This window comes from Pseudophryne corroboree, chromosome 7, assembly GCF_028390025.1.
Source record: "Pseudophryne corroboree isolate aPseCor3 chromosome 7, aPseCor3.hap2, whole genome shotgun sequence".
Classification (NCBI taxonomy): Eukaryota; Metazoa; Chordata; class Amphibia; order Anura; family Myobatrachidae; genus Pseudophryne; species Pseudophryne corroboree.
Window position 1 is genome coordinate 327,401,122 of NC_086450.1, and position 13,175 is coordinate 327,414,296.

General features: G+C 42.0%; 1 long non-coding RNA gene across 1 annotated transcript; it reads right to left on the reverse strand.

Annotated features, from left to right (window-relative positions):
- Positions 1-8,816: 8,816 nt before the first annotated feature.
- Positions 8,817-12,271, reverse strand: LOC134943642 (uncharacterized). Its single transcript, XR_010181652.1, has 4 exons — positions 12,039-12,271; positions 11,707-11,728; positions 10,065-10,688; positions 8,817-8,932 (listed from the first exon to the last, which is right to left on the reverse strand). It is a non-coding gene; the product is annotated as an uncharacterized LOC134943642 (long non-coding RNA).
- Between the last annotated feature and the right edge of the window lie 904 nt (positions 12,272-13,175).

Below are 13,175 nucleotides of genomic sequence, written 5' to 3' on the forward strand. Positions count from 1 at the left end.
GCCAGTTTGTGCAAGGAGAGATTAATTGCTACTTTTTAGGTGGGGGTCCAAACCAACCCGTCATTTCAGTCACAGTCGTGTGGCAGACCCTGTCACTGAAATGATGGGTTGGTTAAAGTGTGCATGTCCTGTTTATACAACATAAGGGTGGGTGGGAGGGCCCAAGGACAATTCCATCTTGCACCTCTTTTTTCTTTCATTTTTATTTGCGTCATGTGCTGTTTGGGGAGTGTTTTTTGGAAGGGCCATCCTGCGTGACACTGCAGTGCCACTCCTAGATGGGCCCGGTGTTTGTGTCGGCCACTAGGGTCGCTAAGCTTAGTCACACAGCTACCTCATTGCGCCTCTTTTTTTCTTTGCGTCATGTGCTGTTTGGGGAGGGTTTTTTGGAAGGGACATCCTGCGTGACACTGCAGTGCCACTCCTAGATGGGCCCGGTGTTTGTGTCGGCCACTAGGGTCGCTTATCTTACTCACACAGCTACCTCATTGCGCCTCTTTTTTTCTTTGCGTCATGTGCTGTTTGGGGAGGGTTTTTTGGAAGGGACATCCTGCGTGACACTGCAGTGCCACTCCTAGATGGGCCAGGTGTTTGTGTCGGCCGCTAGGGTCGCTTATCTTACTCACACAGCTACCTCATTGCGCCTCTTTTTTTCTTTGCGTCATGTGCTGTTTGGGGAGGGTTTTTTGGAAGGGACATCCTGCGTGAGACACTGCAGTGCCACTCCTAGATGGGCCCGGTGTTTGTGTCGGCCACTAGGGTCGCTTAGCTTACTCACACAGCTACCTCATTGCGCCTCTTTTTTTCTTCTTTGCGTCATGTGCTGTTTGGGGAGTGTTTTTTGGAAGGGCCATCCTGTGTGACACTGCAGTGCCACTCCTAGATGGGCCCGGTGTTTGTGTCGGCCACTAGGGTCGCTAAGCTTAGTCACACAGCTACCTCATTGCGCCTCTTTTTTTCTTTGCGTCATGTGCTGTTTGGGGAGGGTTTTTTGGAAGGGACATCCTGCGTGACACTGCAGTGCCACTCCTAGATGGGCCCGGTGTTTGTGTCGGCCACTAGGGTCGCTTATCTTACTCACACAGCTACCTCATTGCGCCTCTTTTTTTCTTTGCGTCATGTGCTGTTTGGGGAGGGTTTTTTGGAAGGGACATCCTGCGTGACACTGCAGTGCCACTCCTAGATGGGCCAGGTGTTTGTGTCGGCCGCTAGGGTCGCTTATCTTACTCACACAGCTACCTCATTGCGCCTCTTTTTTTCTTTGCGTCATGTGCTGTTTGGGGAGGGTTTTTTGGAAGGGACATCCTGCGTGACACTGCAGTGCCACTCCTAGATGGGCCAGGTGTTTGTGTCGGCCACTAGGGTCGCTTAGCTTACTCACACAGCTACCTCATTGCGCCTCTTTTTTTCTTCTTTGCGTCATGTGCTGTTTGGGGAGTGTTTTTTGGAAGGGACATCCTGCGTGACACTGCAGTGCCACTCCTAGATGGGCCAGGTGTTTGTGTCGGCCACTAGGGTCGCTTAGCTTAGTCATCCAGCGACCTCGGTGCAAATTTTAGGACTAAAAATAATATTGTGAGGTGTGAGGTATTCAGAATAGACTGAAAATGAGTGGAAATTATGGTTTTTGAGGTTAATAATACTTTGGGATCAAAATGACCCCCAAATTCTATGATTTAAGCTGTTTTTTAGTGTTTTTTGAAAAAAACACCCGAATCCAAAACACACCCAAATCCGACAAAAAAAATTCGGTGAGGTTTTGCCAAAACGCGGTCGAACCCAAAACACAGCCGCGGAACCGAACCCAAAACCAAAACACAAAACCCGAAAAATTTCAAGTGCACATCTCTAATTTATATGCCTTTATGCTACTATTATTTATATGTGCATGACTTTCACTTTTAACACCACATTCTCTTTTCCAGCTTCCTGTACCATCATCCGGTAGCGGGGTATTGTCTAGCGTTAGCAGGGCAACCACCAGGGAACACAGGATGGTGATGTCACTGCAGTGCGCCGCTGATCCTACCCAGTAATGTAGACATGCGCCTGGTGCGGACAGTCGGCCTTTACATCTCTGGTGGGGTATAAGGTAAGCTTTCATTATGTTGATCTGCTTGTATGATTCCTGAAGGCGGGGTGCAATCCCCCAAAACATTGAAGTAATGCAGTAAAGAGTTATCTGTTGGATTTATATATCTGTAGTGCCATGCTTGCTTTCTGACATCATCAGGGGACTTGTGTATGTGCTAATTTCGGCAAGGGCATGCAGTAAGTTGTTTGGATGCAAGGAGTGCCGGAGGTATTGGGACTTATAGATAGGTAGATAGATAGATAGATAAATAAATAGAGGACTTATTAATGATTATATTATAACATTTACATTTTGTTATGCATATGCCATGACTATTATTTTGCAGTGACCTCAGTAAGTACTGGCAGAGTACCTAAAGACATACAATATTCCAAGATGAGGAGGAGCTACTTGTCTGTAGAAATGATCTTTATGTACAATGCACTAATACTGTATCTTTAAGTTTCCCAAACAAGCTCCATGTGTCCTCTCATGTAACACAGGTTTTACAAAGCACAAACCAGCTATGCTTGAAGAGACTGTCAGCTTAGTAATTAAACAGTTGACTGTTTTGGGCAATTTGTTGCTGACTGACTAAAAATGTCAGTGCTATAAGAGGAACTTATGTTGGTTCCTGCAAAAGAAAACACTGGTGCATGACTGAAACTCCGGCAGGGGTTCTCTATGTGCACTGAGCATATGTTGGATATATGGTGGCATTTATTTTGTTGCCTCTAAAAGCAGAAATTAATAGCTTTGGATAGAAATAATGCATTTACACATATACAAGGTGTATAGCCTATGTCAGAAATAATGAGTAAAAACAACTAATGTCATTGATTTAGGGCCTAATTCAGACCTGATTGCTATTGTGCAAAATCGCAACAGCGTCCGATTATCAAACAACTGCGCATGCATACGGATTGTAATGCACAAGTGCAAGGCCAAACTGCTGTTTTTATCGCTAGGTGAACGCAGACTGATTGACAGGAAGCGGACGTTTGGGGGTGGTAACTGGCCATTTTCTGGGAGTGTCAGGTAAAACCAAGGCATTGCCAAGTGTTTTCAGGGAGGGTGTGTGGCGTCAGCTCCAGCATGATCAGCCTGTTTGTATCGCACTGTAGGAGTAAATCCTGGGCTACGCACAGACTGCACAGATTGGAAAAATCATTCGATGCTGAGTGAGTTGTGAATGGATTTGCAGATGTCCGCTGTCTGGCGAAGTTTTTGCATGGTGTACGCATGCATTTGCACACTTGCACGGGATGAGCTTTCACTCTCTATGGGCAGCTGCTATCTGATCTCAGCCCTCTGCAAAATCGCAGAGGAACAATCAGGTCTGAATTAGGCCAACGGTTAGAAAAATTCACAAGCACAGATTTTGTTTTTGTTTTTTTTGTACAGAGGTAATTCATTGCCTTCTGTACACATAATTATTTGACACTGTTTTCAACATAATAGATCTGTAAATAATTTTTTTTTTGTAAATTTAACAGGTATTCAATTAGCAGAAATATTTGAAACGCTCCTGGAAGTATATTTACTAAAGTTCAATTCTGAGATCATTTTTATGAATCTACAAAATCACCTGAAATTGATTCAATTTGATTTTCTAAATCCCTTAAAAAATACCTTAGTTACTAAAAATCGATTTTCAATTCGATTTTCAAATCAAATACAATGTTGATCAATTTTTAGAAGGGAATTTGAGTTGACTTTATTAAATCCCTTCCAAAATCGAACCACAAATCCTCATTTAAATCCCCAGCAAAATCAAATGCAAAATCGAACAGAACTTCCTCATTACTTCCTATCAGTCCAAATGTATCACATGCACACAAATTAATGGGGAAGCTCTCTCTTTACACTGTTTTATACATGAAAACCTACAGTAACCGATGATTTCAATTGTGTGATTTTTTTTAAATACAGCTGAAAAAGTTGGAAATGAGTTTAGCCGTAATCTGACTTCCTGCCTTCCTTACACTTTCTGTGCTCACATAATCAGTTGCTGGTAAGAAAACCTCTGCCTGTTCCCTGTTTGTTGCACAATCTGGGGGAGTGGTTTATTTAATACATGATTATGTAACAGACAGCAGCAGAGCACAATATAGCACACTTTTGCCAAAATATTCCTTCCAAATTATTTATTTTCAGTATCCCAAAGGTGCATTCTGACATGGATTGGGTGGCTTTATGTGCCTCTTTATACTTACGCTCAGCAGGAATATGATGAAGGATCAACAGCTAAAACCTAAATCATCCATTTGGGGGGGTATAGAACAATATAGTAACAAGTACTATTAGCTGCTTCATTAACACATATATATAGTTTACCCAACAACCGTCCATCTGTCAATTTGACGCACTTCAAGTTTGGCAGACAGGGATGATTTGCTGAGGATGTAGTCATTATGGCATGAACCAGGATATCCAGTAACAACACTCATGAATTTAAGTTTCATTATATCATCCTACAAAAGTGTCAGGTATTGTGCTATGCTGTTATCAAGTGCACATTCATGGACTAGGTATGATGCCCATTTGTATAAAAATGTGCAGTATTTATCACATGAAGCTGCTGTTGTTGCTCTGATTAATGCTCCTGGGTTCTCTCAGTCAGGTGGTGATTTGCATACTGCAGGTAGGTGCATAACATACCACAACCTTGGACATCCATTATCCCTACAGCCACACTGCTCCACATGCTTTTGGATACTTTAAAAGTAATCACAATCAAGTTGCTACCAATAGAATGGGGTTGTTAGGAGCCGCGGTGCGGCTCATGGAGGATGCAGGTCCATGCCGTTGCCAGGCGAGCGAGATGCTACACCTCCTCTGACCACCGGATCTTCCAGGTCCCGCCCTGTGCCTAGCAACACTACCACAGGGGGGACTGAGAGCCACTGAGCACCTATCAATCGGGACGCTGGATGCAGGCGATGTTCCTGGTTGCTGGGCAACTAGGATCTTTGTCTGCAATCTCTGTGGATGTGCATCAGCGCAGCTGCAGATCCTTTTCTATAATTATATCCTCTTAGGGTTCCTGGGGGCTAATTGGAGCAGCTGCACTATATATTCCCTTCCTGGTCACTCCCAATCTGCTAGTTATAGTTCCTGCTACCTGTTGTGAGACTGCCAGCCCTGTAAACTACTGCATTCAGAAATTCTGCCTAGTTAAGCCCTGTCTGGATCCAGTCAGCCTTGATATCAGGTTCAGTGAGGTGTTTCCACATGTATTTTGTCTTTTGTCTTTTTGTATCTTTGCCTCTTTGCTGCTATTACATTACCATCTCATTACCTCTCATCACAGTCCATTTACATTATACACCTTGAACCCCACCCTTGCTGCTAACATTCATAACCACAGTGTTATTATCCAACCCTCAGATCCACCACTGTTTTCTCTCTTTCTTTTTCTATTTTTCTACTGAAAGATAGCTTTGGTCATTCTGGTAGTAAGCCCATACTGTCGCCAGTGACATAAGTACTGGTGAGCACCCCAGTACCAGTATTAAGGGAAGAGTGGCTCTTATAGGCATGAAGACCTGCTGGTGCACTCTATGGATCTTACTGCTGGGTGACTGGGGTTATTGTCCAGAAGACTAACTTCTTCTAAACATATCACTCATCACCTCCTAGTACCCAGTTCTCCGTTACATTTTGTCCAGATATATTCTCCAGATCGTGATGGGTGTTTAGAAGCACAAATTGAATGTCTAAAATGATTCAATTCATTTGGGGATTTGAAGTTTGATTTCAAATCGAGGTTTAGTAAATGAGGGGATATTATAGTCAACCATGGGAAAACATCAATCTTTTTCAGAAATTTGATTTTGAGTGGGATTTGAGTTTTATTTGGTTTTAGAATCAATTTGACATTCAATTTTGCCTTTAGTAAATCTCTTCAATAGAAATTGAATAGAAATTGATTGCCAAATCCCTAGAAAATCCAAATTGAACTTTAGTAAATTTTGCCCCTGGACTTTTTCCACAAGAACATATCATATATGTATACAGTATATGGCTTTTTTTCACGGAAACATAAGAAACATATATTATATATGTAAACATACTGTATATATTGTGATGGTTGCAGGCTAGGTTGCACTAGTTTGCAACTTGTTCAGGCCATGGAATTCGGGGTCTTCCCCCAATGCATTTGAAGATGTGTGTATCTACAACCATCAGCAGCTCAATAGGAAGCTCTGACAGTTCAGTAAGGAGATGAGGACACATTTTAGTTTATACTGTAGATAAATCTGGGTACACACTGGGCCGTCATGTCAGCCAACATGCCGCCGCGCCAACTGAGCAGATGATCCAGGTAAACATATAAACTTACCGATCAGCCGCTTATGTGTCATCTTGATGTTAGAGCTGGGCAAGCATTTGTATTTGCCTGCCCAGCTTTGATTTCAGTACCTGCAGCAAGTGTACAGATGGCTGGCAGACCACCCACACACTATATTCCCTTAGTAATACCTCAGGTTATAGCTGTGGAGTGAATCCTGAGGTATTACTAAGGGAATATAGTTGGCCTATTTATGAGCTTATCTTATTGCTCTCACTCAAAGTTGGAGTTGATATCGATATACTAAAAAGGTCATTGTCACAGCAATCTTACTCTTTTATTGTATATTGGTGAACTTTATTGGGTACGCACGAATATTGTAATATATTCTACCTTTGAGAATACTGTTCATGCCCACGGCATTGGCTGGATGGGACATTGAAATGTGCAAATATTGACTTTTTGATCACAACCCCTGATGAAGTCCTATATGGACGAAACGCGTTGTGTTTTTACGTGTTTGTGAATTTGAGCATACATCTGAACTTTCTGGTGGAAGAATTGATATCCTATTCAAGTGTAGATATCATCAAACAAAACTCGCCAGATGATTATAAATCTATATATCATTGTTCACTTGATGTATAAGATCTCAATTAAGAATTCTTATTCATTTGTTTTACTGATGTTTTTATGTAATATTGCAGTATTTACTATCAAATTTTCAGAATAAATACATTTATATGTGATATTTGAGGTGGTTCAGCTCCCATGAGAAACTTTTTCCCCTATATATATATATATATTTTTTTTTTTAAAAATAATATATTAAGCTATAACCGGTGCAGCGCACTCCTAGAATGGCAGGGAACCCTATATGTACAACAAAGCATGCACCACCTACAGTGTCACAATCCGTGTGTGACTGATTACACTGCTGTGTCACTGAAAAATATTAGTATAAATAAATACACTGGGGTTTAGCACCAACAAAATATATATATATATATATATATTTATTTATTTTTTAAATGGTATGTTAGTTAACTAGTGCAGAGAGTCCCTAGATTGGCAGAGGACCCCTTTTCAATAAAGCAGGGACCACCTACAGTGTTAATCACAATACGTGTATTATAGTACACTGTGTCTGTACACTGATTATACAGCAGCCCCGGAGAGAGTACCCCTGAACACAGCAGTCCTAGCCCCTTGATGGAACACAGCACCCCTGGTGGACAAAGGTACCGCTTTAGCAGCGCCAGGAAAAACAGAGCAGCACTGGAGCACCCCTGGATGGACACTGCAATTACACGTCCGTTCACTACAACCTCCACCGCCAGACTGAAATGGTGCCGATCACCAGAGACGTTTACAGAATCCAAAACCCGCGAGAATCCGACAGCGGGAGGATGACATTTTGCCTCGTTTTGGGATCCAAGTCAGGTGGGAAAACCCGAGCCAGACTCAGATCCTGGCCCGGATGGCTAAGTTCGGGTGGGTTCCGGTTCTCAGAGAACAAGACCCACTGATCTCTACTAGTAACATACATTACATTAATAGCGTATTTGACTCTACAAGTGATAATCGATACCTAAAGTATATTTGCAATAGATCCATCATGGATATTCAGATTTTAATTGTGGATGGTTATAGTCATTGTGCACTTATCTAGTAGAAGTAAACTGTTAGCTATGTTAACTTTATCCTCAAACATAATTGTATATCGGCCCTCATTCCGAGTTGATCGCTAAGTTTTTTGGTCGCACAACATATTCGCAAAGTTGCGTTAATGTAGTAAATATGCGAACCTCCGCCCCCAACGTATTTTTGCACATTCGTACGCAGTATTACACAAAGTGGGCGTACGCCAAATGACATCGCAGTAATGCGAAACCATCGCAGCATTGCGAATCCATCGCAATAACACATACTTAATCGTAAAAATACTAAGTTTTAGTAGATTTACACATTTTACCGTAAAAGTGCACACTTTTAAGGAAAAACGCACAAAAATGTTTTTTTAAAGCTATTAAGTGAAATTACACCATTCCTTTTAAAGTCAACAAGCCCTTTTCAATAACGAATCCAATTAGTGTAATGATTGATAATGTTCCTAGACAATTAAGTCTGCAAAAAAAACCAGATTAACACTTTGTTGCCATAATTGCCCATCAACATGTAAAAGTGTATAATTTTTTTTTTTTTCCCTTTGTTTGTTTTTAAAGGTGTTGTTTGTGAATGAAGGTGTTTACATGTTTCTTAACACAATAATCTCCTGTTTTTTTTGTTAATAATCTAACGTAAGATGTGTGTAATGTTTTTTGCAAACAATTTCTGCCTGCCAATCAGCTGATCCTTTTTTGCATTAATAAACACAACACCCGGTTAACTTTAATCAACTTTTTTTATTTTATTTTTTAAAATAAATCAGTTTTTTTTTTCATAAAATAAACAAAATCATGCAAATTTTTGCAAATTATCAACACAATGCATTAATCCTTGCAGGTGTTGGCGCATGGTGTAAAGAATGCCTCCAAAACTTGTAGGATCTCCAACTGCAACATCTGAAATTAAGATGCAACACAAACATTAATAACTTAATTACATTACTTATTATCCAAGCAAGGCGCAAAGCACACTTAAATGCAGGCATGTCCAAACTGCTGGACTCCAGCTGTTGTGAAACTACATATACCAGCATGCCTTGACACAGTTTTGTGGTCAGGGAATGCCAAAGCTGTGTCAGGGCATGCTGGGATGTGTAGTTTCTCAACAGTTGGAGGGCCGCAGTTTGGACAGGCCTGCTTTAATGGCAAAGTTACTACATCCTGCCTGTTTTATGGTACAATCATTAGCAGAACAACACACAAGCCTGCTCAGCCTTTTTTTAAGATTTTAAAGTGTTCCAGACCATGGGTTACATTTACTACTATGTGAGTTATATTTAAGATGGAACGTTGCCCATAGCAAACAAGCAAAAATCTGAATATTATATTGTAGAAGTGGTTCCCAATTTTTAAAGTATAATCTTATTGGTTGCTATGGCCGACATCCCATGTTAAAGATAACTACCATCTTCGTCAATGTTACACCATGTTGGCATTCATTCCCATTTGGTTTTTTATTTTATTTTATTTTTTAGGGTGTTGGTCCTGCATCATCACACTGCATATCAACATCTTCAGAAGGACAACATATCCTAGCATGCCCACACTCCATGAAAGCTGCCCTTACTAAATAAGGTCAAACAGGTTTGACTTTATCCAATAATCATTTTGTGAGTGTAACTTTCACACCACAAATCATTGGGTCGTTAGGCTGCCTAACAAAGTGAAGCATGTGATTTGTAAGTGTAAATATTAAGAATACACAGGCACAAGTGTAAAAGAACAACAACATACTAAACTCCACTCAGGTCTAACTGTTTCCCAGAAAACCTAACACATATAAACCCTGTTGTCCTGCCAACCCTGTTGACCTAATGAGTGTCGACCTAGAGTGGACACACAAAACATGGCACACATAAACACTGGACATATAATGACACTCAAATAAATGTAAATGCAACATGTACACCATGAAGAAAAACACAATTAATTTTCCTTGGTACAAGAATTCCAACAGTACAACACTGCATGTTTTGTCATTGTAAGTGTAAGTAGGTAATCATTTTTAACAAAATGTTAAAACACTTACTTTCCTCGGCAACATGAAGACTCCCTGAACTGTCTTCAGGGGCTTCCTCTGCCCATTCACTGGGTGGGGATGGCGGCTGGATGGGGGAAGGCGGCTGGATGGGGGAAGGAGGAGGGATTGGGGAAGGAGGCTGGATGGGGGAAGGAGGCTGGATGGGGGAAGGAGGCTTGATGGGGGAAGGAGGCTGGATGGGGGAAGGAGGTTGGATTGGGGATGTAATTTCAGAGGGTGGGTCTGATTGAGAGGGCGAGGGGGGCGGTGAAAATGTTAGGCCAATAGAGGGTGAGGGGGGCTGAGAAGGTGAGTTGGAAGTAGAAGGAGAAGGGGTATGGGAAGGAGGAGAAGGGGTCACAGAAAGAGAAGGAGAGGTTGGCTGAGAAGGGGAGTGGAAAGTGGAGTGGGCCTGGGAAGCTGAGGGGGCCTGGGAAGCTGAGGTGGATTGTGAAGCTGAGGGTGATTGGGAAGCTGAGGGGGATTGGGAAGCTGAGGGGGAGTGAGAAGGGGAGGGGGAGTGAGAAGGGGAGGGGGAGTGAGAAGGGGAGGGGGACTGGGAAGTGGAGGGGGAGTGAGAAGGGGAAGGGTGCTGAGCTGGTGCATCATGTGGTGCTTGCCGTTGTGGTCGTCCTAGAATGATTGTTAAAATATAATTAAATTTGCATGTTAAATTACATACTAATCAATTGTAATTTTCACTGTTCGGTTCCATGTAAAAGAAAGTTTTTTTTTTAATTTTAAATAAAAAATTATTCAAACCTCTTCATGTTGCCCACTGCAAACAAAATTATGAAATAAAAAAAATTTGTCGGTCATTCCTGTATCTATTCCATTGAGACATATTGATTTGTCTAGCCAACATCACCAGATCACTATTCAAGCTACCTTATTATATAGACAGCACTGATCAAGTTTTTTGGTACAGTTTCCTGCCTGGTTACTAATTATGTAAAACATGCACTTGTTTAGGGACACTTTGCTACAGTCAGTAATGTTTGCCCTAACCACACACACTGTCCTATTTTTTCAAAATGTTCACTCAGTGTTGCAATTAGCCTACCACTTAGTGAAAATTTGCACTATTTATGCTAATAATCTTATGTAATGTTACTTACTGCGTGCATGCATAGTGCGGATTTGCTGGCGGATCTCCGCCAACAGCTCTGGAGTCCTCCTTCGGAGATCACTCCATCTCCGCTCTAACTGGATGATGGTCCGCCTGCTGCGGACGTGAGACCGCAGCAGGCGACGGACCTCCGCGTAGGCCTCGCGCTTAACACGATTGGGGATGAATCGCCCAACGCGGCCTATGCGGCGGTCCATCACCGCAACCAGGACGCGGAGCTCCCGCCTGGTGAAAGGTGCCGCACGCATCATGGCAATGGCGTTTTCCTTATTTGGGCATATATTTATAGTGTCTGTTAGCATGTGATTGGTCCACAATCTATGCTGTCATATGTCATTTATAATAACTTTATTGATCTTTGCAATGCTGTGAAGAGCAGAGTGTTATTTCGCACGAGCGGAACTACGCATTCGCATAAGCAAATTTTAAGCAAAACACAACCAAAAAATTTAAAACAAAAAAACACAGACACAGACACACACACAGTTTTAGATCAATTTATAAACATATCTGAGTACTCACCTCAGTTTGTGTGGTCTTTCAGCTGGACATTCACAAAGTGGGCAACATTCAGTTTCATTTGTTTGTGTTTTTGTTTAAATAATCATGATGTTAGAATAGTAAAAAAAATAAGGACACTATTTAGCAACATCACAGTATTGTTTTACACAAAATTAAATTGTCAGCTTAACGTGTTATTGTTTTTTGAAGATTAAAAAAAAAACAGATTCAAACACACAAAAAGCATTACACAATGACCTTACAATAGCAAACACAATTTCTACATTTAAATAAAAAATGATGCATACTGTGCTTTTATTTTGGTAACAATAGAGTAAAAAAAAACACTATACCTGAAAAATTCAGCAACAATGCTTGCCCTGACTTGGCTCCCCCTCCTTGTAACACTCCCCCCACCGAAGTGTCGGACAACCCCTGGCTCCTCATCAGGCAATTCCTCTGTCTGAGGAAGCTCTACGCTACTCCTTACCGCGATATTGTGGAGTATAGCGCACAGGACCACTATTTTACTTGCCATCTCCGGCGAATACATGATGTCGCCACCAGTGCGGTGGAGCACACGAAACCGCCCTTTAAGGACCCCAATTGTGCGCTCCACCAGCTGCCTAGTGGCAGTAAGCGCGGAGTTAAATGCCGTCTGTGGTCCTGGCCTGGGATTACGGTAAGGAGTCATGAGCCAGGGGGTGCAAGGATATCCACGGTCTCCTGTTTGAGGAAAAAAAAAAAATAGAAATAGTCAATTTGGAAAAATATACAAAATTTTGAACAAAATATGTGCAACAACTCACCCAATAACCACATGTCTGCTCGTTGACTTGATCTTAATCTGTGCCATATCCCTGATTGTCTAATGACATACGCATCATGGGAACTTCCAGTAAACTTTGTGTTCAGGGAAAGGATCTGGAGGGATGGCCCACAAACAACCATTACATTCAGAGAATGAAACAGTTTCCTGTTTCTATAAATTTCTTCATTATGTTTTGGTGGCTGAATAGCTACATGTGTGCCATCCACAACCCCAATAACATGTGGGAAGCGACTACCACCTTCCGCAAATTGCCGCTTCACCACATCTAGGGCACCAACATCCAAAGGCATAGCAATAAATTGCTTCACACGCTTGAGGAAAGCCTGGCAGACACGCCGCAGGACCTTACTGAACTGGCCCTGCGACATGCCAACCAGGTCTCCAACCACATGCTGGTAAGACCCTGTTGCCAAAAAATGTAACACAGCAAGGAATTGTGTCAATGGTGGTATTGCTGTAGGATACCGAATTTCAGACTCCAGATCACTCTCTATTATGGAGAGAGTGTCTAGGATTAGATGTGGTGGCAGCCTGTATCTACGTACAACCACATCATCTGGCATCCCAAAAAGTAGGACACGGGGTCGGAAAATTGGTGGCCTAGCACGCCTCCGTTGCCTTGGTTGATGAGGAGCCGGTTGTGGTTGTGGGGCTGGCG